Source organism: Apium graveolens, chromosome 4, assembly GCF_009905375.1.
Source record: "Apium graveolens cultivar Ventura chromosome 4, ASM990537v1, whole genome shotgun sequence".
Lineage (NCBI taxonomy): Eukaryota > Viridiplantae > Streptophyta > Magnoliopsida > Apiales > Apiaceae > Apium > Apium graveolens.
In genome coordinates, this window is record NC_133650.1 from 201,802,190 (window position 1) to 201,822,120 (window position 19,931).

Below are 19,931 nucleotides of genomic sequence, written 5' to 3' on the forward strand. Positions count from 1 at the left end.
TTATGCATGACAAAGATTTTCACAAAAACGTTGAGACAAAGTTAGATATATGAGATCACCTTGCAACGATATTTTATATAGTTATAAACTGGAACTCTGTGTATATTATGCATGGAAGAGGACTTCCTAGATTTTGAAAAGTATATATACATATATACTGAATATTTTGTGACTTGGTCACAATAAGATATCAAACTTGGTTCATTTCTTCTTGACCAAGACTTTCATGAGTACTATGAGAATGCTCACATATTGTTAATTATAATACATATTATTTCGGTGGGCTTGTTGCTCACCCTTGCTTTCTTTTTTCATCACACAACAACAGATAGATAAGATGAACATGACCAAGCTCCCAATTTGCGAGCGGATAGGTAACGTTCCGCGGTTTTCTGTAGGCGTTGATGCCGCTGTAGCTGAGGTAGGAAGTACCAATAGGCTAGGCTTTCAACTTCTGATGTACCAGACTTATGTATCTATATGAATTGTAATAATGGCAAAGAAATGTAAATTTATTCAGAAACCCTTTTGAGGTGTAATGGTTTATAATTGTGGAATAAAATGACTTGTGTTATTTTTGGATATTCATCTCTGAGACCATAACTTGTGGTGTGTGTGTATATTGTGGGGTCACAGTACGCAGTAGTTGGTTGTTTATAAAGATTGAGTGTTATTAAGGGAAATGGAACTCGTGACAACTCGGATCCCCGACCCCAGATTTGGGGGTGTTACAGAAATGGTATCAGAGCTAAGCGTTATAAACCTCAGAGATGAAGTGACGTTAAAATAATAAGTTCACTAAGATAAATAAGAACTCTTGCCAAGTTCATAGTCCGACTACCTAACGTAGTACTGACAGTTAAAACCCTTATGGGAACCCTTATAAATATCGTAATAGAAGTGTAGTTCGTTATCGTATATGGTAGCGGGACTCCGAACCCTGAGGTTGAGGAACAACAACGCGATGATGTTTTATTAGTTGTTGGAGATCAGATTGTGGATCCGATAGAGCGTCCTAACACGGGACCGGGTGATGTTCATATTGAGGATGTAGCGATTGAGGATGTTGTCCTAGAAGGGATTATCGCTGAGAAGGATCCCGTGAAGGATCCTAACAAGAATGAATAAAGGACCCCTCAGGAATTGATGACCATGGTTTGGGCGACTACCAGAGGTAGGATTTGCCGGTCACTACAGGAGGTTCGTTCAAGTTTGTAAAGATAATAGCCCCTTTAACGCGGCTTACTCGTAAGACTGAGAAGTTCGAATGGACAGAGAAATGAGAGAACAGCTATAAGAACTAAAGCAAAGGTTGAAGATGGCCCCTATGATGGCGTTGCCAGATGGAAAAGGAGATTTTGTGATGTGTAGTGAAGCTTCACATAAGGAATTAGGGTGCTTCTTATACAGCACAACAAGGTAATCACGTACGCGTCACGACAATTAAGAGAATATAAAATTCGATATCCCCGCCCATGAGCTTGGGCTCGTGGCAATAGTTTTGCCCTAAAAAATTGGAGGCACTACTTGTGTGGAGAGAAGTGCGATATTTACACAAGCCATAAGTGCTCTAGTGCATTTTCACGTAGAAAGAGCTCAACATGCGCCAGAGGAGGTGGTTAGAGCTAATAAAGGATTACGATAATGAGATTCTTTATCATCCAGGGAAAGCCAAAATGGTGGCTAATTCCCTTAGTATAAAGAAGAGACTCAAGATGATAATGTCTTTGGGAGAGTTGATAAGAGATTTTGAGAAAATGGAAATAGAAGTGAAGGTAACCGGAGCCGGTACCGAAAAGCTGTTTGTGATTGCAATACAGCCCGAATTATTGGAAAGATCATATTGTGCCAAAAAAAGTGATGAATGAAGGCAGAGAGCCAACAAATAGAGAAGAGATTAATACAGAGAAAGATGATAAGGGAATAATGAGGAATTCCTATAGAATTTGGGTTCCAAATGTTCAAGAGCTTAAGGACGAGATATTAGGTGAAAGCCATAGTTCGAGGAATAAGATTTATGGCAAACCCCGAATGTGATAGTCAGGGAGGTTTCCATTAAGAAAGAAGGAGCCCATAACATAATGAAGTGGAAAACAAGGATTTTAATGTATAAGATAACCCCAAGTATGGGAAAAGGATAAAACATTTCACACTAAGGAAACAGAAAGTCGAGTAAGGAAAGGAGACCCGAGACGGTAATCCTATACAAAAATTCATGGACCTGTCTAAAAAGAACTTAGAATTTTAACCCCCCAAACACCACCCTGAGGAAACAATGTAGTGGGAAATTCTTTCAGGACCTTTAAGTCGCTAAGCTCTCAGAGTTCCAAGGAACAAGTTGACCAAATCGAGGCAAGAGCCTGGATAAAGGAAATAGAGGAATGGTTTTATATTCTAAATGATTGATGAAGCACAAAAGACTGTTTTTGTCACTTACCCTCCTAAGAGAGAGGCCACCCGCTGGTGAAAGACCAAGAAAGGCACGGAGCCAGAGGTTAGAATAAACTGATTAAAGTTCAGTCAATTGTTTTCGGGAAAGTAATTCCCAAGGTTATGGAGATAGTGTAAAAGCTTTAGAGCCAGAACAAAGGCGGACGAGTATGATGAATTATGAAGCTAAGTTGTAAAAGTTGTCAAGATTCGTTCTGATGACAAGAATCCCAGAACGACGTGATGTTTGAAGTCAATAAGTAGTGGGTTCATGAAATGATTGTAATAGAAAAGAAAAAAAAAAGAAACTGAAGTGGAAAGGAAAATAAAGACAATAGAATTTGAGGAATGATAAGGGAGTTGGGTATGAGGAAACCCTAAAGACTCGTAGAAATAGAAATTAAAAAGTATGTATTCGTCAGGATGAGGGTGATTCACCATAAGTTAAAGTTGATGGTTGAAGGCATAAGAGATACATATATTTTATCCCCTGTAAGTTGGGAGGATTCGAGGAAACCTTGAGATAGTTCGAAGGATAAATAATGAGACGCAGATAGACTGAGAAGACAAGAAAGTAAGAAATTAGGAAAATTGGATGAAGGAAGTGACCTTCAAGAATGTGAAGTGTAAGACCGGTGGCATGATACCCAGAAAGGGAGACGCCAGGTATGAAAGATATCCCAACATTGAGATGACTGTTGAGATAAACAACAAAAGTAAATGAGGAATTATTAAGAAGAAGTTCATGTTGAACACGACCAATATCTTCCAGAACATCCCTGTTGTCATTACCAAATTAGGAAAGAAAAGCGGGTAACCATTGTTATCTTTTGAAGGCCATATGGGTTGACCTCAGTTTGAATAAGGATGCTATTGTGAAATTGGTATAGACTATCTGGGTGGGAATGATTGAATAAGATAATCTATCAAGGATATATGACTTGATTTATCCATGGAAGGATGCAAGTACCTTTTTAAAGGTGGAATTAAGGATATAACTTCGATAACTTGAGATGAACCATAGGGGAATGCATGAAGGTTGGCATTTTACCCTTAATAGGGACAGTATGAGTTTTGACAGTATGAATTGGAAATGATTAAGGTAACAACAACCTTTAAGGATCAGTGGAGAAATTTTTTAGAAGTGTATAAACAATGGTTCTAGTATTAGTAAATGATATTTTGATATGCCTGTATCTAGGGAATACAGGAGGAACGATTTAAGGATAACCTTAGAGGTTTTATAAGGAGAAAGGTAATATTCGAAGTTCTCAAGAATAGAAATTTGATAAAGGAAAAATGGCGTGATTATAATAATGCCGGGTGGGCACGTGTTAAACCATAAGAAGTATAGATTGAACCAATGAAGGTCAGAATGTTAAAGCGGGAAGGGCCCAAGATAAAAGACGTCCTAAGTATGATCGAGAGTCAGCCATGATAATGTTTACATTTAGAGACTAAGGCAGTGACTTATGGAAAAATGGTAATTTTTTTTATCACAGGGACTTAAGAAAAGCATTTTCACATAAGCAGTGATTTGAAATGAGGTAGAAAATTTAGTGAAGGTGGTTAAAATGACATTGATTGTAAGGAAATATTACTATCAGGAAAGGCCAAAGAGGTGGCCGACACTTTAAGTGTAAGAAGACAATTATCGGCGCTCGTGCCAGAGGAATACAGTGATAATGGTTAAAGCCGTGAAAATTGTATTATGGTTTGAAAGATTGACATTCCTTCTGATGATTGTGCGATACTCAACCGTGATAGTAGGTTGGTAAAGATATAATTTATGAAATCGCCGTGAGCGGGCTATCTATCTTATAAGGTCATATCTTGAGATAAGCCAGGACCATGTTACGAAAGGACTAAATGAACCTTTAAGCTTCATGTCTGCTAATAAAGACATATGGTTAATAATGGTATTAACCTGCTATCGTTGCTTTCATTGAAACTCTTCTGCAATTTTATCTGCTTCATGTCATGTATGTATGTCAGGATCTGGAGTGTTCTTCATGAATTATGAATGGTGATTATGTTAACTCCTTAAAAGATTTTGATACGGCAGATATGGACTCTGTATGATTAGATATTAAGATTCCGAGGAAAACAAATGACTATAGTAAGTCAGCGATGGATCATAGTAATGCAACAATGATTTTGTGAGTAATGAGTCGATTACAACCGTAAGAGTTGTATTAGAATGGATGTTGAGATTGAGTACCACTAATCAGGTCGTGGTGATGTATAAGTTATCATTGATAGACTAATTAAGTCGATTATCTACCTATTGAATATTTATTCCTTCTTATCAGTAGAGAGTCGTATTACTATACGAGGAAGGTTGCGGTACAAGCATAGAATTCTAGTAACGATGATGTCTAGAATGAGATCCCAGATTCGATTTTCGATGTCGAGGGAGTTTCAAAGGTGATTGTGTATAAGCTCGATAAAGAGCATGGGTCCATATAATGATGGACGGAATAGCAAAAATATTTAAGCATGTGAAATGCGATGCCATAATACTGGATATTGATATAGATACATATGTTTTGTTCTCCTATGACAAACCTCTATAGTTCAGAGGTAGAATCCAAGCCAGATATTTGTGGCAGTATTTTTTTTCATATACAATTCTCTTCAATTCATTCTTTTCTCTCCTTTTCATTTTGTATAAGCTGAGAAGAACAACCCTTCCAGAAGGGGAGGTATTGCCGAATGACTATCTATCTGTGTGATAGAAGCCTAGTAGGATACCACATGTTGTTTAATTGCTTGTCAAGAACTACAGGCTGGCCACCTTCTGTACTAACTATGCAATAAAACAAGTGTTCATGATCATAGTGATCTCTCAATAAATTCTTTTACTTCTATACGAAGGACCAAGCTTTCGAAGATGAAGGCAGCTAGAGATGAAGTGGTACCAAGTACAGTGGTATTCCGATTCTAACGCGTTCGTGATACTAAGGTTGACGTGGTTATTAAAAGGTTATAGAATGCTAACGAGCAAAAGTATAACCAGTATAATATTAGGAACGGAAGATAGTAGCGATTACGAATTGGAAAAGAATGGGTATTGAGAAGCGAAAGCTATAATGCTAGAAGCTATGATGAGATTCTGTGTAATGGACTTGAAAGAATTTGGAATGATCACTTAATGCGGATGGATTTTTCTTACGATAATAGATCGTATGTCAGTATCGAGATATCGCCTTATGAGATCCTTGAGGGAACACAATGTCGATCTCCCTTATGTTAGGATGATGTTGCAGAGCGCAAGATGCTCAGACCAGTAGTGGTCCGAAGGACCAGGGATATAATAGATCTAATCAGAGGACGGCTGGTAGTAGCCCAAGATGGACATAAGAAGTATGTTGATTTGACACGAAAGAACAAAGAGTAGGAAGTAGGGGACCTAGTGCAGTTATAGGTATCCCCTTGGAAAGGATGGATGAAGTTCGGAAAGAAAGCAAAGCTAAGCCCTCGAATTATTGGACCCTTTGAGGTATTAAGACGTAATGGGAAGTTAGCATATGAGCTAGCCCTACCCCTGAACCTGTAGCAAGTTCATAACGTGTTCCATGTATCAATATTAAGGAAGTGTAATTCGGATGCCAGACAAATAGGGGCGTATGAGCGCATAGACATGCAACCAGGCGTAACCTATATGGAGTAACCAGGACGAGTTATAGATCGAAAAGGGACAAGTGCTTAGGAGAAGGGTTATCAAACTAGTCAGAGTTGGTGGTAGAACCACAATGTGGATAATTGACTTGAGAGTTAGAAAGTGCAATGCTAAGAAAGTAGACCTATTCATTTTCTATCTGATTCTGGGACGGAATCCTTTTAAGGAGGGGAGACTGTAATAACCCCAAAAATTTTGAACTTTTTGTAACCCTTATGAATAGTGATTTTGCTGATTATGCTGAATAAGAAAACTTTTCATGTCACACTATGTAGGGGTTCTTTTATTGATATTCTGAGATCTTATTAGTACTCTATATGGTATATAAGTGTATGTAAAGATTGTCAGAACCCAAATTCGAACACTTTGATTTTTCCCGAAAATCCACCAGATACCGAAAGAATTGAGTATAAGGTAACATGATTAAAAGGATTTAAATTCAAGGATTATAAGAGAGGATCATAAAAGGAATATAAAATATTGAGAAAGTTTTAGGGAAACCAAGTAATAAGATCCCGGGTATGATCCCTCAAGCGATAAACGAGAACGAAAGTTAAACGAACGGTATAACAGATCAGCGATCATTAGCCAAGTAATTAGGAGTTAATCAAAGAGGTTAGTGGAGGATGATGTCATCACACCAACAAGAGGAGAACAAGTGTAACAAGATGACATAGGTAGATGACATAAGCATGACCAAATGGGAAGGGTTGGTTGGTTGATTGTGAGCCACACAATTTTTACCATGGTAAAAGGTTAATTAACAAGCAAAAAGGAAGCAACCAAGCGAACACATTCATTTCTCTTCCCCCCATCTCCTTGCTCACGGTTTTTTTGAAGAAAAACAAGAAGAAAAATTTCCAAACCCAAGCTCCACTCAATCATAATTCAAGAGGTTTGTTTCTTTGGATCCTATATTTCATAACTAAGAAGAGCAAGTAGTTTGAGTGCTTTAATCAAAGGTTTTCTATCTCAAACAAATCATTTTAGTTTAGGGTGAATAGTAACTTTCAAGAACAAATTTTTGATTCTTGATTTTATTTGTAAGGTCAAGGTAGCTTAAGCATAGATTAAGGCTTCCATGGGCATTCCAAGGATCTTTCATTGATTAAAAGCTTCAATGAAGGTATAAAACTTCAAACCCTAGTTTTAATTTGAATATTTAGGAGTGGTTTTGATTAATATAGTTCATGAGAAGCGTGATGCTTGTGTGTTTAAAGTTTGGTTGGGTTGGTAGTGATTTGGATGATTGAATCTTGTTTATAGTTAATGAAACTTAAGTATAGTTAGTAGTTCATGTTTGTGGTTGAATAAATTGGAAAATCTTGAGGATATGGACTGATGTATTAAGTTTTGGATGTAGTTTGGTTGTATTGGTGGTTATGGGTTGATTTGTGGTTGATTTGTGGATGATTGGAGTAGATAAACTTTGGTAATCGCGTAAACATAGCCGTCGTAATGCCCGATTTACCTTAGACTGTTTTTGTTCTTAACATCAGGACCCTTAAACTCACTGTTAGGTTTTTACCATTGCCATGATTAGATAGTTCATGTTACGAGCTTCGTTTTGATATGTGGTTCGCTTGAATCCGATGTGCGGTTTAGGAGAAACGACCGTTTTAAGTAACGGCGTTTCGCGAACGAACCATTACCCCTCGCCTTAGTTTGAAACCTTGGTTAAGACCCTTAAATGACTAATTGGAGTATGAAACAATTATGTAAAGTGGACTAGGCAGTTGATAGAGTAGTCGTGAAAGAATCGCCTTAAAATTCTTAATGGTTAATTTATTAAAAATGATGGAGCTGAGGGTACTCGACCGACTTAAGTGAATCGTTAAGCGCGTTAGGGTTCAATTGGTTAAAGTCTAGTTTCTTAAGCGACCGGGGTTTAATTCCGACTTATGTTCTTGTTCATAGGTTATCGGACCCACTCTAAGCTTAAGTCTATCCGGGAGCACTCAGGCAAGTTTTCTACCCGTTATACTGTTGTGGTGATGTATATATGTATATGCATTATCTTGTGATAGATGCATGATTGTTATTAGCAAAATCTTGCGATATATTGGAGCATGCTAATATGGTTTATATGCATGCCTGTTTCATAATATTGATATCTAACTGTTAATTCAAATGCTTATAAGTTGCGTAATACCTATGCTAGAGATAAGCAGTAATTGCGTATACCCTTAGTATAGGGAACCCAAAGCCGAACATTTTCTAAAACTAGGAGTCGATGTTCCTGAGTATATTATATATATATATATATAGTTTTTAAAACTATTAATCGAATAAGGTTTATTCGATAACTTTATTTTAATTAATGAATATTATTTTGAATATTCATTCGAGGACTTATGACTCCGTTTATTTTATTTAATGAATATTTTTTTGAATATTCATTTGAGGACTTATGACTCCGCTTATTTTGTTAAATAATATTCTTTATTTTATTAAAGAATAATGTTTCGATAATCAAACTTATTTTCGATTATTCAAATAAAGATCATACTTTCGTATAAGTATATCTTTGGTCATTTATTATTCATTTCAAGTATGAGTTTTAAAACTTCTACTTCAATTATTTTTATAAAGATTATCCTTATGGGAATATTATTTAAATAATAATATTTGGATATTTTCTAATATATCGGGACTGATTTATATCATTAAATCAGCATTACTCCAAACATTCTTAAAAATGTTTTCGAGTCTTCAAAATGATTTTTAAAAGTTAGAGCGGATCCCAAAACTCATTTTTATATTTAAGATCTTCCTTTTGAAGGGGATTTAAATACTCGCTCAAAACCTGAGGGATCCGGCTCTGTGGTGTATTTTATTCGCAACAAGGTTGCTATTTTGAGAAAACATTTTGATTACTTGCCCAACGTTCGGGAAGTAAGTTCATCTATTTGAGTCGGCATAAGGAACATGGGCTCAGTGGGTGTCCATGAAAGTGTAAGTGGCTCAATGGGAGTCCATCAATGCGTAAGTGGCTGAGTGGCAGTCCAGTATAGGTCTTAATACGGCCAGGGTGATGACCAGTGGGAAATTCGTCCATCTACTAGTAGAAAATATTACTTATTGGTATCTTTGCCTGATCAGCAAGATATCAGGTTTATGCCACGGTTTTCTCCTTTCCAAATTCGTTGGATATTGCAACTCTGTTTATAATTTTCATAACAGAGGTTTTCAAGGAGTGTATGAAATGTATATATATAGGTGTATATATATATATCGAGACTTAATGAAGTATCTCGTAACTTCATTATTTATAATGATATTTCAAAGATTGAATCTATTCAAGTCTTTTTATTGTAGTCTCATCTATGTGATGAACTTTTGAAACTGATGATACCTTGAACGGTGGTAGTTCAAGTAGTATCCGGACAAGATATAAGTATATTGGAGTATCTTGTAACTTCATCTTTTCAACTTATATCTGGTTAATGATTATCTTATGCATGACAAAGATTTTCACAAAAACGTTGAGACAAGGTTAGATATATGAGATCACCTTGCAATGATATTTTTATACAGTTATAAACTGGAACTCTGTGTATATTATGCATGGAAGAGGACTTCCAAGATTTTGAAAAGTATATATACATATATACTGAATATTTTTTGACTTGGTCGCGATAAGATATCAAACTTGGTTCATTTCTTCTTGACCAAGACTTTCATGAGTACTATGAGAATGCTCATATATTGTTAATTATTATACATATTATTTCGGTGGGCTTGTTGCTCACCCTTGCTTTCTTTTTTCATCACACAACAACAAATAGACAAGATGAACAGGACCAAGCTCCCAATTTGCGAGCGGATAGGAAATGTTCCACAGTTTCCTGTAGGCGTTGATGCCGTTGTAGCTGAGGTAGGAAGTACCAATAGGCTAGGCTTTCAACTTCTGATGTACCAGACTTATGTCTCTATATGAATTGTAATAATGGCAAAGAAATGTAAATTTATTCAGAAACCCTTTTCAGGTGTAATGGTTTATAATTGTGGAATAAAATGACTTGTGTTATTTTTGGATATTCATCTCTGAGACTATAACTTGTGGTGTGTGTGTATATTGTGAGGTCACAGTACGCAGTAGTTGGTTGTTTATAAAGATTGAGTGTTATTAAGGGAAATGGAACTCGTGACAACCCGGATCCCCGACCCCGAATTTGGGGGTGTTACAGGAATTGTGCTGCCATATGTCGCTTGTTTGTTGGTTTAAAAAAAAATAGAAGAATAAACACAAAAACATACGCATGAAAGCACACCCACCCCCTATTATTCTCTCCTCCACCCTTCTGTCCCTCGTCCGTTTCTATCGCTTTTCCCGACGAGGCGAGCCGCCGCTGTTCCCTTCCAGTAAGCCGCGCGGTTGCCTTTCGATTCGGCTTTCGTTGATTGTTGGTATATATATACGTATATACTCCTGTGTATGTATGTGTGCTAGTTGGTTTGGGGATTTTGATGTTGGGTTGCCCTGTGTTCTTGGGTTGGTTTTTCGTTCCTGTTGCGTTTTCCGGCCATTGCCGATTTGCTCTTTTCAGCCAACCGCGCGTGCATGCGCGTGAAATTGGCTTATACATTTCTGTGTTTCGCAGATTGTTTTGTGATGATAAATTTCAGTGAAAATTTCCTTGACATTATTCGAATTAATTTATGAAAATTCGAGTAAATTTCTTGCGGTTATCTCGGATTAATTGATTTTTTTCCGTGAAATAAATTTAATTGTGTGCGGGAATTTTAATTATCGGTGGAATCTGTGATTGGAAACTCAACTCGGGTACCTCCGGATTTTACCGCCGTCCGCGATGAATTTCGATGAGCGGACGGTGGACCGTGATGATTGTTATCTGAGTCCTAATATTTTAATATAAATAAATAATAAATGTACCAATTTTGTTTATGTGTTCAAAGTGAAATAGTTGTTACATATTATTATTCGAGATTGAGATTGCGATTGTAATGGTTGATTGACTGTTGGGTTGAACTGGTGGTTGGGACTCGTGATTGGATTGTTGGATTGTGGTTGTTGTGTGTTTGATTGTTGTTGATTTGACGTCCAATTGCTTCGACGGGTAGTTAGATAAACAAAGGAGACGCTGCCCGATTTCCGGGAAATTGATCTACGGGAATACGGGAGCGTATCTGATGATTATCGGGACGTCAAGTGGCTATATTAATACATATGTGTTTTATACGAAACTTGATTGTAAGATGTGATGAAATATTTTGTCAAAACCAATAACCCTAATTTCATAATATGACGAGTATACGTATTTTCTGAAAACGAACACCGAACCAATTTTCGAGATTGTGAACCCTAATTGTTGTGTGTGTTATTATAATATACATAATTACGAGTCGGGTTTGGATATCGTTGGGTAGAATTGGTATCGAGGATATGTCAAGCATACCTAGACGTCTAACGTAGGGTATTTCGGCACTGTAGGTTCTAGTTGAAAACCCCAAAGTTGAAAGACCCGAGAGTTGGCATTGGACTAACGATAACCTAGTGATCAGTCGACAAGCGCAGTGAGGTTCCAAGCGAAGGACCTGAGCGTTGAAGTCAGATCCAGGATAGTCTGATAGTAAGGCGATAAAGTCGAGTGTCCAAGTCAGTCCAAGGTCAATCAGAGATAGTCGTAAGCTCTGCAAGGCAAGTACCCCTGACCATTCTTTTATGGTTCAGTATGTATGAATAGCTAAATGTTATATTCTCATAATGGAACAGAAACGTTTTAAGTTACGTATCCCCTGTAGTTATAAATCACTATTTTCAAATTGTTTTGGGGAAAAGTAACTTTGAAAGGTACCTATCTCGAATGAAATGAATTGCGAACTGGATTTTAAATGTGTGCTGGTTAAATAAATGAATTTGAAAATGAGATAGATACAAGTGTTTTTAAAACTGGATAAAACAGTCAGATATGGGATATATTGGGGCCAGAGTAGACCTATTAAAGTGGCGTAAGAGGCTAATTCGGTTGTGCACAATATATAACCGATTAGTCCAGCAGGTCAGAGACCTAGCTAGTCTCTAAGTTCCGGAACAGGTATATGGGATGACAGTGAGAGTCGTCCAGTATTGATAGCCTGATCAGCTGTCTTCACATATCCGTACATATCTGATTTGGCTTTGTGATTCTCGTAATGGAACAAGTGAGTTATACAGTGGATTTGGAAATAAAAATGGCTTGCTAGAATTAAACTCTGGTATTTGTACACAGCACACTACTATGTTTATTTTGTTGAAAGCATGCTAGTTTTGAGTATCCAGTTTATGAATGTTTTACATGTTTTGCAAGTGAGCTATAATCTCTGTTCATGTCACTTTTTTATCATAAATTGCTTTACTTGTTATTCATATAGTGGTACTGTTGAGCAAATGATTGCTCACCCTTGCAGAATGTTTTATATATGTATTGCAGATGCCTAGGAGATTCTTCCGTGGTAGTCAGGGCAGAGTTCCAGTTTCTTTCGCGTCAGGCTCCTCTGAGGTAGTTGTGTTGGACCAAAGATGGTCTGTTGAGTTGCTGTATTAAGATAGTATTGTTCAGATTATTTTTATAGGTTAGTTTTGTATTAAGGGTAACCTAAGTCATATTTAAACCTGGAAAAGGTCTTGGTAAAAAGGGGTCGTAGTTATGTATTATTAATGTTTTGGATTGAATTATGATTGTTATTATTGTTGTTGTTGACGTCAACTCCTAACCCCAGGGTTGAGGCCGTCACAGGAGTGGTACGGTGGGAAGCCTGATCCGAAGGGGCTTGGTTACTCATGTGATCACTTGCCAGGTGGACGGCCAACTGATCAGGCATATGTTGGTAGTACGACTCAGGCTAGTACAGTCGCTTGGAGAGCTCAGATGGGTGAGGCTAGTCCTTCACAGTCGCAACAGCACTAGCAGCAGGAAGCAGATGACAGTGCTGGTTTGGGTTCAGCGCAGTATAGGCGCTTGATGAGGAGGATGGATGCGATGCATGACATCCATAGTCATTTTGCACATGATCTTACCTAGGCGCTGGGGACATTATTCAGAGCCACATGAGTTGACATCCAGTGGCCGGTATTTGGTGAGGACTCTGTGTACCCGCCTCCAGACACTCCTGATACTCCACCCGTTGAGGGTGATGATCCCGATTCTGAGTAGGTATGCCTGATTCTGAGTAGGTATGCCTGATTCCTTACTATTAGCTTCACTGAGGACCGTGAATATTTTAAGTTTTGGGGTGGTAGTTAAGGAATATATGTTTGTGTGAGTCCATATAGTTTGCATATTAATGATAGTTTAGTTCATATAGTTGCATATTTTTCATGTAGTTTATTTTATTTTGCATATTAGTATGTTGCATATAATTTCATGCATTTGCATTATAATGTGATCCCTTGGTTTACTTTACCGATTGATTTGTGATATTGATGCAAGTGTAGTGATGTCGTATATAGTGATGTTAAGTCTTATCGAGTTTATTTGCATGCTAGAAATAAAAAAAGTTTACTGAGTCTTATAGGTTGCTTGAGTGCGAGATCATGATCATGGTTTGTTTGTTTGTCGAGTTTTAATCACATGTTTATATTTAGAATTTAGGATTTCTCTTAATGGTAATATAACATGGATATTTAAAAATTGGAGAAAAATATTAGATTTTATTGCTAGTTATTGTGGCTAGGTGTCAAATGGCTAGTAGTCGGCTCATATTTATATGAGTAGTCTAGGGTTGAGCGAGATGGAGTGAAACACACTCGTTCAGAAATTGTTAAAAAAGAGAAAAAAAAGAAAAAAAAGAAAAGAAAAATATGTGTTGATGCATAATTGATCACGAGTGGGCTCTTTAATACTCGAGTTATTAAGTTCTTAGGAAACTTTGTGCCTAGTGACCTAAGGCTTTTATAGTCTGGGATCCACTAACCTAACGCTCGCTACATGGGTATTATTTCATAAGTCTTTTGTGGACCTCACTCATTGCATGGTCAAATAAGCATATTTATGTTGTTAGGTGTTATGAATAAAAGCATGAATCCCTGTATAACTCCAATAAAATTGAAGTGTTGTCAGTCATTTTGATATTAGCGTTTATTCTATTTATAACCTTATGATTATCTTGATGAGTAGTGAGTCATGATTATTGATCTAATTCTGATAGTATATTTGTTAAGCATTTGCACACACGCACGATCTGGCTTGTGAGTTGAATTGTTGGATTTGATTGATCTTTGTACAAATAACTGCATTTGTTGAGATCTTGCTCATTGATTGGTTTAGTTATTCTGAGGGGATCATTTCATTCATGTAGCTTGCATTCATGCATTTTTGTTTCTTGTTCTTTGAGTCTGTTTATGCTTGAGGATAGTCTGTTTATGCTTGAGGACAAGCATCGGTTCAAGTTTGGGGGTGTGTTAAGTAGCATTTATGTCCACTTAGAACATCCTATAAAGGCTTGAATTGGTGTTTTTACTTGAGTTATTTGTGTTTTTGATGTGTTTTGTAGTGTTTTTGTATTTCAGGCATAGCTGAAGGAATCTGGAGGTTTAACATTGTTTTGGTGCTAAATTGGTGTTAGGAAGGTATCTTGAATAAATGCTCGTTGAATGCCATCAAGAATCAACAAAGAAAACAGAAAGAAGAAGATTTTCCAGAATGTCAGCGCGCCCGCGCTGTGATAGCGCGCGCCCGCGCCAGTTTGTCAGAAGGACAACGCGACCGCACGCCAGGTCGGGTTTTTAGAATTCTGTTTCTACTTGGATTTTAAGAGTTGGAAGCCCAGGATTTTTCTACAGCATATATAAAGCCTATCTAAAGATGTTTTTAATAACGAAGACTAAGGATAAGACAATGAGAAGACCTAGGAGCACAAATACAACCAAGGAGAAGAGGATCTAGTTTATTCTTGTGATTCTTTGTTTTAAGTTGTAATCTTGGATTCTAGTTTTCTTGTTTGTTGAACTTATTACTCTTGTTTAACGTACTTTGGTTTATTATTCAATTTATAAAGACTTAGTTATTATACGGTGATGATGAGTTCGGTTATGGGCTTATCATTATCGTGGGGTTCTAATGGATTTACTTATGGATTTCAATAGTTAATTTGTTTCGATACTTTAGTGTGTGGTGATTGTATAATTTCCTAGTATTGGTTGTGCTTATTCGTCTTATGAGCGTCGTGAACTTGTAAGATAGCGTGTTAATCTCTATTGAAGTGAAAGTGAATATAGGGGTTTAGAATTTGCCATGATAGCATAGGTTCATGTATTTGTTATACATGATTCGTATGTAATTTTAACCATCTTACTTGCCCTATGTAATCATGATATATAACTTGCACATTAAACCTTTATGTTGTCAAATTCTATAGACATATAGGATCTTAATATAATTGGTGTTTATTCAACTTCTATCTTTTTTGTGGATGTATGGTAGTAGGGTATTCGTACAACTAATGTTGGCGTTTACTAGTTTCGTGTTATCTGATTAGTTGACATCACCATTGTATGCTAATGTTAAGAACAAAGGCTATTGAATTAAGTAGTAATGAAGTTAGAATCCTATGTTTGTGTCATATAAGTAAGACAACCTAAATTCTCTTAGTTAATGTTATTTAGTATAATCTCTTAGTTAATCGTAGTTATAAACAATCTCAACTTGTTATCATCTTAGCATTGAATAATAACCATACCATTGTTGCATAAGTACATTAATTGAAATTAACCTAAACTAGTCTCTGTGGGAATGAACTAGAAAGAATTCTATATTACTTGTGAACGCATATACTTGCGTGAATTAGCGCGTGTTTTCGTCCTAACACCTTTCAAAAGGATGTAGTTGAAAAAGAGGGAATAAAACAGACTCTAGGGGCATCCACTCAACAGGGTGTCTCTATTGAAGAGCACTCTCCCTCGCGCATCCTGTAAAGAGTCTGCACCATCACTTGAACACATTCAAGTGTATGAAAGAAGAAATAAGGATGGCACACACTCTGAGAGCACATCTTTTGAAGCTCCCTCATCTATTCAGGGGAGCTGCCATCTTCTGAACATGGAAGATCATTGTTGGAAAGAACTTTAAAAACTTTAAGAGGATGACCAGTAGAATTCTCTATAATACGATGCATCACAGAGACGCCAGGATGACCTAATCTTTCATGCCAAAGTGTAAAAGATTTTGGGTCTATGAGTTTGGAAGCAATGACATTGTGTGACTCAATAGTTCTAATTTTCATCATATATATAATCCTGAGGAAAGTGAGTAAAACTTTTTTAAGATTTTCTTGTTGCCAGGATTAGCGGAAGTAATTAGAAGATATTCTCAATCAGCCTCAGTGGTAGTTTCAATGTGAAAATCATTGAGTCGGATATCTTTAAAACTAAGAAGATTTCTAGTAGACTTACTAGAATATAATCTATTTAGAATGTGTATGTGGGTACCATTAGGAAGGACGAATGCAGCTTTTCCAAAACCCTCGATTATATTAGATACGCCGAAAATTGTTCCAACTTGAGCTTCGGTTTTGGTTATATGGGTAAAATATTTTTGGTTCTGTAGAATCGTATGAGTGTACCACAATCAGCAATACATATATCTTCAGAATCCATTTTGTATATAATTAAGAAACATAATTTATTTGATAAGAACATAACACACTACATAGTTCAAACAAAATAAAGCACACAATATACACTACTATAGTAATTATATGAAACTAATCTTCAGCCTCCCATATGGAAGTTCCATTAGGTTCATTCGGACCATTAATGCTTTCCTCCAGTTGTGATTTTCGGAAAATCATCTATGTTATTGTTGGCGAAATTTGTTTCTACCATTTTCTCCTTTGATTTTTGAAAAGATTGGTATAGATTAACAAGATGATTTGGGGCATGACAATTACATGTCCAGTGCCCATCAATGCCGCACCTATAGCAAACATTTTCAGTTTTTCCTCCTCGTTGTGCCTTTCTTTTAATCTGTGATTCAGATTATCACTTCTGGTGACCAGAGTTGTTATATGGATGAAAATGCCCGTGGCTCCGACCTCGTCCACGGTACCAACCTTGGCTCTGTCAACCTCTAAACCCTTTTCCACGCATTCTGCTGGAATGACATGTTATTTACTTCAGGAAATGAGGCAGATCCTGTTGGACGGGATTAATGATTCTTAATCACCATATCATGATTCTGTTCAGCAACGAGGATAGTTGATAGAAGATCCCCGAATTTTTAAATCTGCGCTCCCTGTACATTTCTGCTAAGTTGATAGTGTTTTATCGATTTTTCTTTTCTCCGTAACTTTCTCACCACACATAATAAGCCTATAACTTATTTTGAACAAAGAAGAGTTATATGATCGAACACTCTTAAAATCCTGAAGTCTTAAATTAGCCAAATCATTTTCAGCTACAGGTAGATATACTAGTTTCTGGTGATCGAACCTATCCTTTAGATTTTCACATAAAATAAAGGGATCCTTGACTTCTAAGTACTCAGATTTTAAATCTTCATGCATGTGGTGTCGGGAAAAAATTATAGAGGTGAAATTTTCTTCAGCCGTGGATTTATTTTCTGCCTTTATTGCATCGCTTAATTTCTTTGAATTCAAGTGCAAATTTACATCTTGTACCCATGATAAATAATTATCTCCAGAAATGTCCACGGCAACGAACGACAAGCTTGTAATATTTGTCATACTAAATCTGAATTAGCACCAAAATTATTAAATTTTAATTCATTAATGTAAATATTACATAAAATATTAGTTAATCGGGTGCGTTAACAAATACGCAGTAATCAATGTATATATCATTATTATCATGGATATTATGAACAGATCTATATATAGAATGACAAATCGATTTTCACAGGTTATCTCCGATAAATAATAAATTTAAGTGAAAAAAATCATGCATTAGTTAATTGGGGCACAAAAGTTATTATCCGATAAGTATTCAATTTATAAATTAAGATTCCCGCTATATTTCGTCATTACCCAAAATTAAATGGTACCGTATAATAATTTTAATAGGCGATGCACCGACCATATATATTTAAATTATTAGTAGAGGGTGTAAATACGTCTACACCAGTCGTATATATATTTATATGTAGAGGGTGTAATCATGTGTTCTCATATATAGGTATATTTAAATTAAAATTATACCCTGTCAGTTTCGGCAGAGCTTCATGCTGATAATGTGTTGTAATATACTAGGTTTAATAATATTAGAAGTGGCTATCAAATCTAAGAGGGAAAGAATGATAATCGGAGGGAGGTAGAAAGAATATATTAGAAATGTTTGGTGCAAATTTTACATTGAGCAAGACCATGTATTTATAGCAAGAACAAGAGCATTCAATGCATTATCAAAATTTTTACTCCTAAAACTAACCTTGCTATTTTACCATTAACTTAAAAATTACTATCAATTATAACAAATTTATGTTTTTAACAAAGAGTATAGATGTTTTATATTGAACCGGCTAGTCACGTAACCCTTGAGTGTCCTCATGCATGCATTATGTATACATTTAAATGGTACTTTTTTTGTCAAGATTTGAATGGTACATTTGAAGAGACAAAAAGTTATTAATTGATATATTTACAATAAGGAAAAAGATTTTCCCATTTCAAACATCCTTTTCTTTCCTTTTGGCCCTCTCTGGCAGCCAGTTGCAGCATTACATTCTTATTATATACTGAGGCGTCCATAAATTGACTTCTGAGATGTGCAACTATGTCAATGCAAAAACTGTAGTTTTGATTTTGAAACAAACAGAGCATAAAAAGGAATATTCAAACTAAAGAAAAGCAACCGCTAATTTAGTATAACAGATAGGATTATGATTCTTGCAGTATTATTGAGCAGAATTTGTACCTGTTTTAAATAGTCTTATATAATATAGATATGTAGAATAAAGATAACTCATTGCTGGGATATTGTCTGAGCTTTTGCAGAATATTCACATTGTCTGGTGCAGTGTTGGTGATTAGGATTCTTTCACTTCCAATCAGAGGATACCAGGCGAGCACATATTAGAGCTTACGTGGAATTGCTGAAATGACGAATCAGACAATATGGGGCCAGTCATTAGACGAACATACTGACTGGTGGACGACGCTGATCTGGACATTCCATATGGCTTCGTAAATGCATGAAACAAGGCCAAATATGGGCGTCTACACAAGTGAAAACGAAATGATGAATGCATGCAATTTGATGAGTACATAGGCATGATTCATGAGTTACTATAGCAAATTAGCCATGCATTTCACATAATTTCTATGCAGCTGCAATTTTTGGTCGTTTGCTAGTGTTAATGCATGTGACTGGGACTGCAACAAATTCTTAGTCTTTATAATACAAAAATACCACATGCCACCCACAGGATTTTACAGCAATGTTAGTCAAGATCTCAAGGACAATGACGCGGCAAACTTACTAATATATATGCAGTATGCAGGTAAATGTGAACACATATTATACTTCACATCACAAGGCTGTAGTACGTACATTTTCATTGTAGACTTTAGCTTGAAGCCTTTAATTGTAAAACATATCCCAGAGAACAGCTAACTATAACTATCCTTTCATTAGCTAAGCATAACTGTATAAGAGTGTAATTACTTTTTAGCAAGATTCTTTAGGTGAACCCAGATCAACTAATCAACTTGGATTTCGAGTCACCTAGAGAAGTTTGTAACGGTTTTATACTTCAACAAACAAGTCTATATATATCTTGTTGGATGAATTTGGTAATAAGAAACTCAAGGGAAATTCAATTTCATAAAAGAAAGGACTTGGGATAACGGGTAAAAACGCTTT